The sequence below is a fragment of the Amphiprion ocellaris genome, chromosome 5 (genome assembly GCF_022539595.1).
Source record: "Amphiprion ocellaris isolate individual 3 ecotype Okinawa chromosome 5, ASM2253959v1, whole genome shotgun sequence".
NCBI lineage: Eukaryota > Metazoa > Chordata > Actinopteri > Pomacentridae > Amphiprion > Amphiprion ocellaris.
In genome coordinates this window covers 24443089-24454947 of record NC_072770.1, presented here as the reverse complement: position 1 = coordinate 24454947, position 11859 = coordinate 24443089, and the positions used below count along the sequence as shown (strand labels likewise).

The window sequence follows — 11859 nt, the reverse complement described above, 5'->3', positions numbered from 1 at the left end:
TAAAACTTTCCAAAAGTTTTTTGTATTAATTTTTTTTCCTTTGATTTAATTGCTTTTTGTTATGTAGTTTATTTCTTTAATCTTCTTTTTCCGTCAAGATTTTAACCCCAACCTTAAAAATGAAATAAACCCTTAAATCACAATGAAAATACTTCTGTTGTCACAGTCATGAGTTAGTCAGTTATTCAGTTTATCAATTCAACTTTATTTGTTTAGCACCTTTTACACAGATGACAAAACTAAACAAGCAAAGAGAATAAAACTATGATTAAAACTCAAAAACATTTAAAAAAAAAAAAATAAAAATTTAACATGTTAATAAAATATGTTGTGTCCAGGGGATGGAGGGAGTTTATTGAAGTCTTCTTGGGCTCACATGGGAAATCATTTAAAATATAAACTTGATATTCAGTCTAAGGAAACTGGAAACTGCACAGCAACAGAAGAACCAACAATATCTCCTGTTTTCTCCTTTAATGAGTCGACTCTTCTTGTGCTTTCAGACCAAAGAACTACAGACTCTTCACAACCTGCTCCAACTCTTGGTACAGGACCTCACCACACGGGTCAAGAAGGTTTCCATCTCATTTCTACTCTGAAGCTCACCTTCTCCTGCTCAAACTGCTGACAAATGATTCTGCTGCTCTAAAGTCTGGTCTCCAGAACTTCCTAAAAACTCTCAAAGGCTCTTCTGCTGCAGGTTGCTTTGTAGAACTGTTGCAGAAAACCTCACTAAACCACATGGAGGGGCCTCAAGATAGTCGTCCAAATGAAACCATACAAAAACCAAACTAGTACAACCCAAACGCTAAAGTCTCCTGCAGCCTACCAGAGAACCTCTGAGAACAGAGAATCAGGACAGGAACTCTTACCTTCTGGACAACCAACGTTGGTTCTCAAACAAGAATACAGAATGTGTCTGACCAAAAACCTCTAAAGACTCACTACAGCCAAGATAAAGACACAACTCAGCTGTACCAAATCCACTAATCACTGCACACATTAGCACCATGTGCTAACTGTGGCTAAAGAACCACATTTACCAAGACGACTATCTAGTACAAAGCCCTAAAACACACCAAGAAACACATTAAAGACGATTTTACTGCTGGAAGCTGCAAGCCAACGCCAAAAGAAAGCAATGGAGCCAAACCCATATCAGTGGTGAAGAGAAGCAGAGGAAATGTTTGTCTGCAGCTAAATAAAGCAGGAAGACACTGAGCTGCTCAGGTGTTCCTGATAACACCAAGCAGCCACCTGGACAGCCAATGGGAACACAGCTTCCTGGAAGTCCAGAGGGCTGGCTTAGTCAAGGAAATTTAATTTAAAGTTGAAGCAGAAAGTTAACAAAGAAAGATGAAAACCACCTTCTGATACCTGAAATCTCTGAGTTTTCACACAAAGAACACCTGAACATGTCAAACTGGTTCCATAGTAGAACCATCATTGTAAAAACGTCATAGTATGGTGTGTTGCTCAAAAAACATTACAACCCGGCTGTCTAGGGTCGCCGAGGAGCAACACAAAAACAGGACAAACGCTGGTTTCCAGGGGGTTAGGCGGCTATTTATTTGAAAGAGTAAGTTTACAACAACACAACATGTGAGCAGAAAAATCACAAAGTCTGTCTTTAGTTCAGCTGAAAATACTAGTTTTTGTCTTTTTTATTGACCAGACTTTTCAGTAAGTAGATGAAGAATAATTAAAGCTCTCATGTAGAAATCCAACTTATTTTGGATCCTTGTGGAGAGTTTAATCTTAGAGTTTGTAAAGCTTTTGAGTTTTTGGAGTCACATGGATTGTTTTGACATTTAATAACCGAGTCCTGAAATAAAATTACAGTTGTGGATTTCTGTCATTTAGTCTGGACTAAACAAATAACAGCAGCATAAATCTCAAACGTCATTATGAGGAGTCTGGATTGAGGTTTCTCACTTGATAATGATCAAAACATGAAATTTAGGTTGGTTTAAAGGAATATTCCACCTTAAATCTTTGAATGTTTACCTAAAAGGTTGGTTTCAGGAAGTATTCCACCTACAAGGTCCTCAAACATGCACCTTAAAGGAACATTCCACCAAAAATCCTTGGACATGCACCTAAAATGTTGGTTTAACCGAGTATTCCATCCAAAATCCTCAAAGAGACCTGAGGAGCTGGTTAAAAGGAATATTCCACCTAAAACTCTAAATATAGACCTGAAAGGGTGGTTTAGAAAAAATCCTTCAATGTAGACCAAAAAAAGTTAGTATGGAGGAATATTCCACCTGAAATGTAGACCTGAGAAGTTGGTTTGGAAGAATATACCATCCTAAACATCCTTAAATGTAGACTAAAAGATGGTTTGGAAGAAAATTCCACCTAAAATCCTCCAATGTAGACCTAAAAGGTGAGTTTAATGGTATATTTTACCGAAAATTCACTACTGTAGACCTTGGAGGTTGGTCTGATGGTATATTCCACCCAACATCCTTGAACATAAACTTAAAAAGTTCATTCAAAGGAATATTCCACCTAAAATCATTCAATGTAGACCAAAAAAATATTGGTGTAAAGGAGTATTCCACCTTAAATGTAGACCTAAAGGATAGTTTGGAGTAATATTCTACTCTAAAATCTTCCAGTGTAGACCTAAAAGGTTGATCTGATGGTATATTCTACCCAACATCCTGGAACATTTACCTAAAAGGTTGGTTTAATGGTATATTCCCAGAAGAACCCTTGAACATCAGGCTTAATGGTATATACCACCCAAAATACTTGTACATATACCAAGAAGTCAGTGTAAAGGAAATGTAGACCTAAAAGCATTGTTTAAAGGAATATTTAAACAATTATTTCCATGATTTAATAATCTGTCATCAGTCAGGACCCTGACAAACTTACTTTCATCAGTTTTTTAGTGGAAGTCACAAATAAAGGAGCTCTTGGTTTTTCCCGGCGTTACTGAGTCCAAAGCTGCTGTTTCAACACAGACACGTTCACATGCATCCACAAACCTCTCAGCACTCAAACACCCACAGACAGGAGGCCGGCTGGACCGAGGCTCGGCGGCATCCTCAGACCCACGAGTCGGGGAGTCGTGAACTTGTTGGTCCGGTTTGAAGGCCTCCATGTGGTCCAGTAGAAGTCCACGTAGTCTGTGTTGGCTTTGAACCGCAGCGACTGGCCGCCATCAGGTGGACCGGCTCGTCCTCATAGGGCTCCTCCTGTAGCCTTGAGGGGACCACAGGAACATTCAGTAGCTGTTGGAGTTCTTCCTGTCAGGCTCGTGGTAGAACGGCTCTGAAGTATCTTGTACTTGTCTTATCTGGAACAATCTAACAGCCTAAACTGTTAACAGCGGTGTAAAGAAGCAAACACACAGGCATAGATTAGGACTCAAACTAGATTTATTTTAGAAAATAAATCAGCTTAGAGGCATTTGTTCACACATATGGCTGAATAGGAGGCCGTCCAATCAGATTTGAGGTCTTCACTCTGTTGGTTGGTTGTTCGGTGAGACTCTTGGACCTCCATCAGCTGACGTGGATGTTTGATGGTCTTCTTCTCTAGTGCCAGATGATTCATCCGTTATTGAATTCCTGTTCCAGATTAGATGTTCAGAGCTCACCTTGAATGCAGCCGTCTGCTGTCTGATAGTTTTTCTCATTGTAGTCTTCAATAAAGTCTTTTTCCTCATGTCAGGATGTGGTGAGACTCTTTCTCAGTCTCTGCAGACGTCCCTCATTGTGCATCTCCAGAGAAGAAACAGAAAAACTGGTCACTGCTTCAGCATTGAGAGTGTTTTAGGAATTCATTCATTGTGTTGTGAACTTTGAAGGAGCAGAAACTTTACAGCTGCCAAAGATATGAGCTCCAATTCTGTATGTTTTAGGAAATGAAGTTCATCAAATGAACACTTGATTTTTGCTGCTAACGCTCATTAAATTACTGAAGAAATCCAACATAAAAACCTGTAAACTCTCAGGCAGCTTTTGTTAAAGTTTGTCTATAATTCTATCATCATGTTCTGGAACCAGGACTCTGCAGAAGTTCCTTCAATCAGATACTTGTGTGTTTCTATTTAAGGCCTCAGGTTTGAACGTACAGCAGAGGATTAGAAAGGAGTGATTTTAATATTTAAATCAGTCCAGTAAATGTTTGGCGTGAAAATTATTAAAATTTTGATTTAGATAGATTTGTGTCAAATAATATTGTAGAGTCTCACTTAAATATATCCAAATGAGTTCAGTGTATTTACATTTTATAGAATATTTGATTTCTTAATCTCAATACTGTAGGGTCTGACCCTAAATATTGTAATGATGTCAATTTAAATAATATTTTGGTGCAGTCATAAACTTTAATCAGCTAAACTTACATAATATCACTGTACAATCTTAACCTGAACATTAATATTATTGAGGTAAATTTACATAAATCATAATATTCTAGAGTCTTAACTGAAATATTTCTAACATTAATCTTTTTGTATTGTGCTGATAAACAACAATAACCTGACTTTCAGATAATATTTGTCGTCTGTGATTGTAAGACTAAATTCCTCCACATTCTGGAACTGGACTGCATTTCCCAAAATGGAAACATGGACAGAATTTAACACTCATGTATCCATGGCAACGCTAACGTTTCTGCTTCTTACCAAAGTTCACAACACAAGTAAAGATTTTAATGTAAAACTTCAGGGATGACTGTTAACCATAAGTATTCTGATCAATACTTCATGATCAATATCAGGACAGATGTTACAACTCCAGCTGTTCCATTAGACTGCAGTTATTCACAGAGAAATTAAAACATCACATTCCTCATAAAAACTAGATGGGACTTTTATTAAATAAAGTGTTGGTGAATAAACAGTGTAAAAAGTGCAAAGCAGCTCCATTAAATCAGGAGATGTGAGACTTCCACAGCATGGATCACCATCTGCTGTGTTGATTCATAGCTGAATGTCAGAATGAACTGAGATAGAAAAGCTGCTTTGAGCTGCAACATTATGGTCTGACAATCCAACACCATCACAGTTTTCATCTGGTTGTTTTGCTCCAACATGCTGTGAAGTTCAGTTTTTACCTGAATCAATACAGAGATTCTATTTTCAACCAAGACTGGAATAAAAATTAGAATGTTATGAAGCCAGTGGCCACCACTTTGAGCACCTCTTGTAATTGTAGAGGCCAAAGATAACTTTTATTAATCTCATGATGTCTGAATAAATTTGGTATTGAAATATTTATGCAAGTTTTTCTTTTCCTGATGTGTGTAAACATTATTTTGGCTGACTCTGTATAATGGGTTTGTGACAGGTCACCAGGCAACACCTTTTTATAATAATGGCAAACATACCTGCATTCTACAGGAGTGATTTTCCTCATGTGCAGGTAAAGATGTGTGAGGAGCTTAGAGATGACAGGAGCAGGAGTCATCCTCACTAATTCAGCTTCCACCTAGAAACAGAAAGACCACAAACAAACACACTGATATACTCTCAAACGTTCAACCTCACAGCCTCAAAATATCTGTTTAGGAAGTGTTGTGTTTCTAAATTCTGCTGAAAGCATTGACAGACATTCTCTTACAAGGTTGTGTAAAAAGCAGCCTGTCCTCTGAGCTACTGAGAAATTTTCCTGAACAAAGTTTCTACGTGTAAATCAGCTCAACAAAAACTAAAGCCTCAGTCAGAGATAACAGGTATCGCAAATTATAAAGAACTTTCTTTGTTAACTCAGACTTTCTGCTTCAACCTCACATAAAAAGGAGAGTTTAACTCATCAGGTGACTGAAAATGAACGGCTTGTGCAGTTCTAGATCCAAAAATAGGATGTTTCAACTCATGTTTTACTACAAATACATACAGTAATAAATAAATACAATGGCTGGTTGTTAGTTTATTCACTATTAATGTCATTTTATATACTGGATTGAACTTGAGCAGTGGAAGAGAGAAGGAATTTAATGAAATTATGGAGATTCAGAGAGATAATGTTGCACAATGTTAAGCGCAGTTTAATTCAAACCAGCTGAATGTTAAACTTCAGTGCAGCTGAACGAGTTTCAGTTAACCTCAAAGTAAAATAACTTTTTTAAAAGCTAAAATACACAGCAGAGAAATACAGGTTGAGAATGTCATTCTAATAATGAGGACAGCTGCTGCAGCAACTAACACAGGTGTTCAGCGGTAAGTTAGCCACCTGTGTTAATTAGCCCGCTAGCTAACTTAGCCGCTTAGCTAGCTAACGCGTCCGGACCAACTGCTCAAACACGACAAAACACAACTCTTCACAAGTCGCTGACTTAACGTACAACAAAACAACGCTACTGATTAGAAGTATTTATCTTCTTACCGTGTTTTACTCCAAAAACAAGGTCAACAGCAGCCAGAGATGCTACCAGACGTGCCGACCATAGATATACATAGACTAGATACGCTAGCGCGCTGTCTTCTATATTGTCTATGGTCTGACCAATCACTGCTCTCTGGCTCTCAGTCAGTCTGACCAATCACTGCTCTCTGGCTCCGCCCTCTGAGAATCTTGTTGTCGTTTGGCTCCACACTTGCTGATGACCACTTCCGGTCTCAGAAAATGAAAAAAACGGACCTTTTTTCGTTTGTCTCTTACTGATTATATTTTTTTGTTATTCTAAATATAAAACGAAAATCAAAGCATTTAAAAAAAAATCGTATATCCATTTTTGATCATGAAAAGGAAAAACGCCTTGTATTTCAATTTTAATTTTTGTATTTTAAAACGAAAATCAAATAACACTCCTTTTTTGTTTTTCAATACCCGTTTCAGAACGGAAAATCCAATTACCAGATCCGTACACGGACCCACGACACACACCTTTGACACACTTCCACACATTAGTTGAGGAGCCGCGAAAACCTGGTCGTGCCAAACTATTTTACATCTGGCGTGAAACTCTCCAGTAAACTACAGCGTCGGATGAAGAGTCCAGCCACTCGTCTGGCCCGGATTCTGTCACCAGCGCGGATGAAGCCGATCTTATCGAAGGAATTGATCATTCCAGTGACATGTAAGTCTGTATTCATGAGAAGTTGTTTGTTTTGAGTTGGAGAAAGGTAAAGAAAGTATAATATACATGTAACGCCGCCGAAACCATTCCGTGCAAAATACGCATCATTTTTACAAGTCATGTGCTGCGCACAGCTAACGTACCACGTAACTTTTTCTGTGTGCAGCATTTACAATGTTGGGAAGGAGGAGGAGGAGGAAGAGGAGAGAATGGAGGTCTCCTGCTGTCCTGGTACCCAGAGAGAGGTAGAGGGACAGACCGTCCTCCAGCCAGGAGACGCTGCAGCAGCCGCTCCACCAGCGAGCGCTCCGGGCCAGAGGCGCTCCCTACAGCTGGCTGGAAAACTGAGAAGGAACCTGACAGCTTACCTTCTCTGCCACATTTCCTGCCTGCCGAAAAGGAGGCCAGGTGTCCAGCCACCTCTGTCAGAATATGTGGACAGCCCTTCTCCATCAGACCTGTCCAAGTACTTGGACCAGGAGACCATGTAGTATCTGATCTGATATGAGTTCTGATGGTTGTTGACCATAAAGTGACCTGTTAACTAACAGGAGGTAGTAATTACTGAGGTATGTGTTTCTGCTCAAGAAACTCTATGTTGTGTCGACCTTGGGGTCCACTGTTAACCTATAGCTGACCTGTGACCCTTAGGAATGTGCAGAGTAGGGGGTTTTTGTCTGAGGAGGAGTTGTTCTTGAGTAGGGGTTTAAACCAGATGTTGTAATTCTATCCTTTACCAGAGGGTATAAAATGACCACCAGCCCTTTGTTCAAGTGGGATTTTCATATTGGCTGGGAAACTCTCCACAGGCAGACCATGGTGCCTGTTCAGATGCTGTCTTATTTATGTAATAAATTATATTATAAAAGTAACAGTGTCAATGGACGTTTTCTTCAACATCTACACATCCTTGAGGTTTAAGAGAAACTACGACAAAAAGTGGCGACGAGGATGGGATCAGTTTGTGGTCTCCTTTGAGGTCACCGACAGCTCCAGCGCACTTTTCCACCGCTTCAGAGAAGGAGAAGGAGAAGAGAGAAGGACTGGTCAGAGAGAGAAGAGTGAGTATGTTTTTCTCACAATGTGAGGTGCTGGTTGGTGCGTGGAAGCTGGGGGTGCTTGGCTGCACTGTAAAGGATCATGTGTGCATATGCCAGGATGTGTTGAGGTTTAGGATAGCGTTTGGTCTAAATTGGGGGGTTTATTGATAGATAAAAGTTGAGTTGACAGAAAAAGAGTTTATTGAGTTTAAGAGAGAAAAAGTATAGAGAGAGAGAGTTTAGAAGTGAAGAGAGATGATGCTGCAGCAATAGAGTAGAGAAGAGAAATAGAAGTTGAAATGTTGAAGTTGAAGAGGTAAATGTAGAATAGCAGAACTAGTAACGATGGAGCAAGCTAAATAACCATGCAAGTTTAATGAGACAGGCCTGAATCTTGTTAAGGGTAAGACATGTGTAAATTAGAAGCTTTAAGTGAAAGTTGGCTTTTGAGTAGTCGAATTGGCATTTAGAAACAGAAGAGGACAGAGTGGATTTTACCTGTGGGGCCCAGAGGTCAATTGGCAAAGTGAAAATATAGAGAGGAAGAGATGAAATGAAGAGAGACTAAGTGAAGAGAGAAAAGAGGCCTGAAGAAATAGAGTTTGAGAAGAAGAGGACTGAGGATGATAAGGGAAGCCGCAGATTTGGACAAAGCCCTCTGGGAGGCAGGTAGCTCTGGCCACAAACCCTGTTATGTGAATAGCCTACATGTAATGGGTCAGTTCATTGAACTGGGGGTGTAAGTTTTAATTCAGTCGTAGATGAAGTTCCCACTCGATTTATAAGTAGACGTACTGTAAACGAAGCAGCTTTTCGATTGAATATTTATGCCTCAAGGTAGCACAAATTTAGATGATAAGAGAAAGAGAAAGTTGAAGGAGCGGCTTAAGCATGCTTTAGGATTTGTATGAATGTTGACTGCGCTTGTGAGTCTGGGTCTGGGTCTGGCCGTCCCAGCCCCTCCTCCCTGCTCTGTCTGTGTCTGTCTCTGTGTGTGTGGGAGATCTCTGACATGGGGCAGGTCCCTGTGCTGTTTGTTGGGGAGAAATGTGGCCAAAATGAAACAGATAATGAATACATAGATGAATATAGGGGATATTTCTGATTGAGTCGACTTTTGTAGCTGATATAGATAGATATATATATATAGGATAGATTTCTTATTAAGTAGATATATAGAGAGAGGTTGTGGCCTCCTTAGTGTTGAATACCTATGATCCCTTCTGCAGGGGGGACGTTTATGAGTTGCTGAATCCATATGAGCCTTATGAGAGGACTGTTGTGAATTGATAATATACATCTGAGCCTTATAGTGGATGTGTATACATCTGATGAATATATGGGAGCCTTTGCTGAGTCTGAGGAGAAGTAGAGACTCTTGAGGGAAGATATTAGTGGGGGACAATTGAATGATTTAAATGTTGATGGAGAGATGAGTGCGAATTGCAATGAGTGGTTTTTGGGTGATGTGGAAGATTGATGGTGATCATATGACATTAACCCTTTGTTTTGTTTTTCCAATGTTTTTCCTGGGATGTGTGAGAATTGTGGAGGAGACTGAGGAGATGGAATGCGTCTGAATTCTGATCCTCCAAGAGGACAGATGAGTGGACAGCTGATGGTGCTCTACAGGAGCTGAAGCTTTGCGGATGACAGCATGTGTGGCTCTGGTGTTTGACGTCATCAAGGCTAGTGTGATTTTATCCACAAACTGTTTTTGATGTTGTTTTGCTTATGCACACATATGTTTATTTCTGATATTGGGGACACATATTTAGTTTGTTCACATATCGGTCCACAGTGTTTCCTTTAGTTTGGGGTCAATGAAGCACATCTGTATATATACAGGGGATGTTTCACTTATTGGAGAGGAAGCTTGGCAACAGACTGACCATCTGAGGCATTTAATTGGTTAGTGGATCATTAGTGATTGAGATGATTGTTGAACATTTGTGGAGAGGTTGCTTTGGCTTAGAGGCTGTTGAGTGGATGATGTCAAAGATGGACCATGAAGTTGGGAGAGTGATTACGCCTGTTGATGTAGTCCAAAGGAGCAATCTGCTTGTTGAAGGTATTGCAGAGATGTCAGGGAAGTGGAGCAAGCGATGGCCTGATGTCGACCGACCTTGGCCAGTACAGGGGACTCTCAATCCTGATGTGATAGAGACGATGCAGGTGCTGGTGTCCACCCATAAAGCAGGCCAGAAGAAAGGGAAGAAAGGATGGAGACGCATGGAGAGGAGACGGATGGAGCTGGGTATGCTGAAGTTGTTTGGAAATGAAGGACAGAAGTTGTTGAAGGCTGTGAAGGAGAGGAGAGAGCAGAATGTCAAGGAAGGAGAGCAGCTAGTGGAGAAGGTTGATGCACCTTTCTCACATGTGGCTTCGATGAAGAAGCCCCCACCTAATGAGAAGGAGGTGAAGTTTGCTGCTGTTTATCCTCAGCTCCCAGTGCTTAGAGAGGGGGGTGACTGTTGCATCAGAGATGAGGCTGTTGGAGGATATGAGCCAGTAGTGGGAAGGATTTTGGCTAAAGCAGAGAAGAGAGGTGATGAGAGAGTGCAGAGAGGAGGTCTAGGAGAGAAGGAGACTGATGAGAGTGAGGATGGAGACAGTGATGGAGATTCTGAGAGTGAGAGACAGTGGGTTTTAAGAGAAGTTGAGAGTAGGAGAGGAAAGGTGTCAGATAAGATGTGTCCAGTGGTTGTTAGAGGCCAGAATCTGGAATACAAGCCTTGGCAGAATACTGATGTGTCAGATATACTTGAGAAGTTGCAGACTCTTTATGATGGGGCATATCCTTGGATTTTGAAGCTTGAGGAGGTCCTAGTGGGAACACAACCTGCGAGGGGAGACATTAAGCGACTCTTAGCTAGTCTCCTGGGAGTTCCTGTGATGGAGGAGATCCTACAACAGGTGGGTCTTAACAGATATGTGGCAACTGTGGTGAATGATGCAGATCTCTTTGCTGCAAGTAGTGGTAGGATGTGGAGAGCACTGAGAGATACGTTCCCAACGAACATACATCCGGATAATATTTTGGTTGAGCCACTGGGTTCAGCGGAGAATCCGAGGGCCTATGTGTGGGGGGCTCATCTGATATGGAGAAATGTCACAGGAAATGACCCAGATGTGAACCAGATGGAGAAGTTGATTCTGCGAGGTAAAATACAGAGGGGGTTGCCCTACCAGTGAGGAGTAGACTGGCAGAAGTGGTTTCTCTGGGGAGCATGACGAGAGCTGCCTATACAGATCATGTGGCTCATCTGGTGGAGCTATACAGGAAGAAGGAGCGTGCTCAGAAACAGCAGGATGAGGAGATGCTTAGGAAACTACATCAGATGCAGCTGGAGGAATCTAGGAGAGAGGCTTGTAGTGACTAGTGGTTATAGAGAAGTGAGTCTGACTCCTGAGAGCAACATACATCTACAGTGAGTGAAACAGCCAGAGGATTCTTATTGTGTGGTATATGATTTGAGTATATAGTGCCTGATTTTTCAGTAGAGTTTTCAGTGTTCCACTAAGTGTGGAGACATTACATAGTTCTCATATTTGTAATACATATTGGAAGATGACTTGGATACTCAGTCCGTTGCTAAGTTTTTGTTAAGTTGGTTGTTAAGTTTGATGTTTAGGGTGTCACTTAAAATAGAGATGTCCAAACCTTAAGGGGATTTAGTTTGATCAAAGGGGGGACTGCAAGATGTCTGATGATAATCTGGTAACAAAGTGAACTGCTATGTATGATGTTGTTGGTTGCAAGATACTGGTGGATGAT

The 11859-nt window shown here is 40.7% G+C and overlaps 1 long non-coding RNA gene across 1 annotated transcript; it reads right to left on the bottom strand.

Annotated features, from left to right (window-relative positions):
• Nucleotides 1-3224: 3224 nt before the first annotated feature.
• Nucleotides 3225-6644, bottom strand: LOC129348901 (uncharacterized). Its single transcript, XR_008601645.1, has 3 exons — nucleotides 6348-6644; nucleotides 5350-5450; nucleotides 3225-3737 (listed from the first exon to the last, which is right to left on the bottom strand). It is a non-coding gene; the product is annotated as an uncharacterized LOC129348901 (long non-coding RNA).
• Between the last annotated feature and the right edge of the window lie 5215 nt (nucleotides 6645-11859).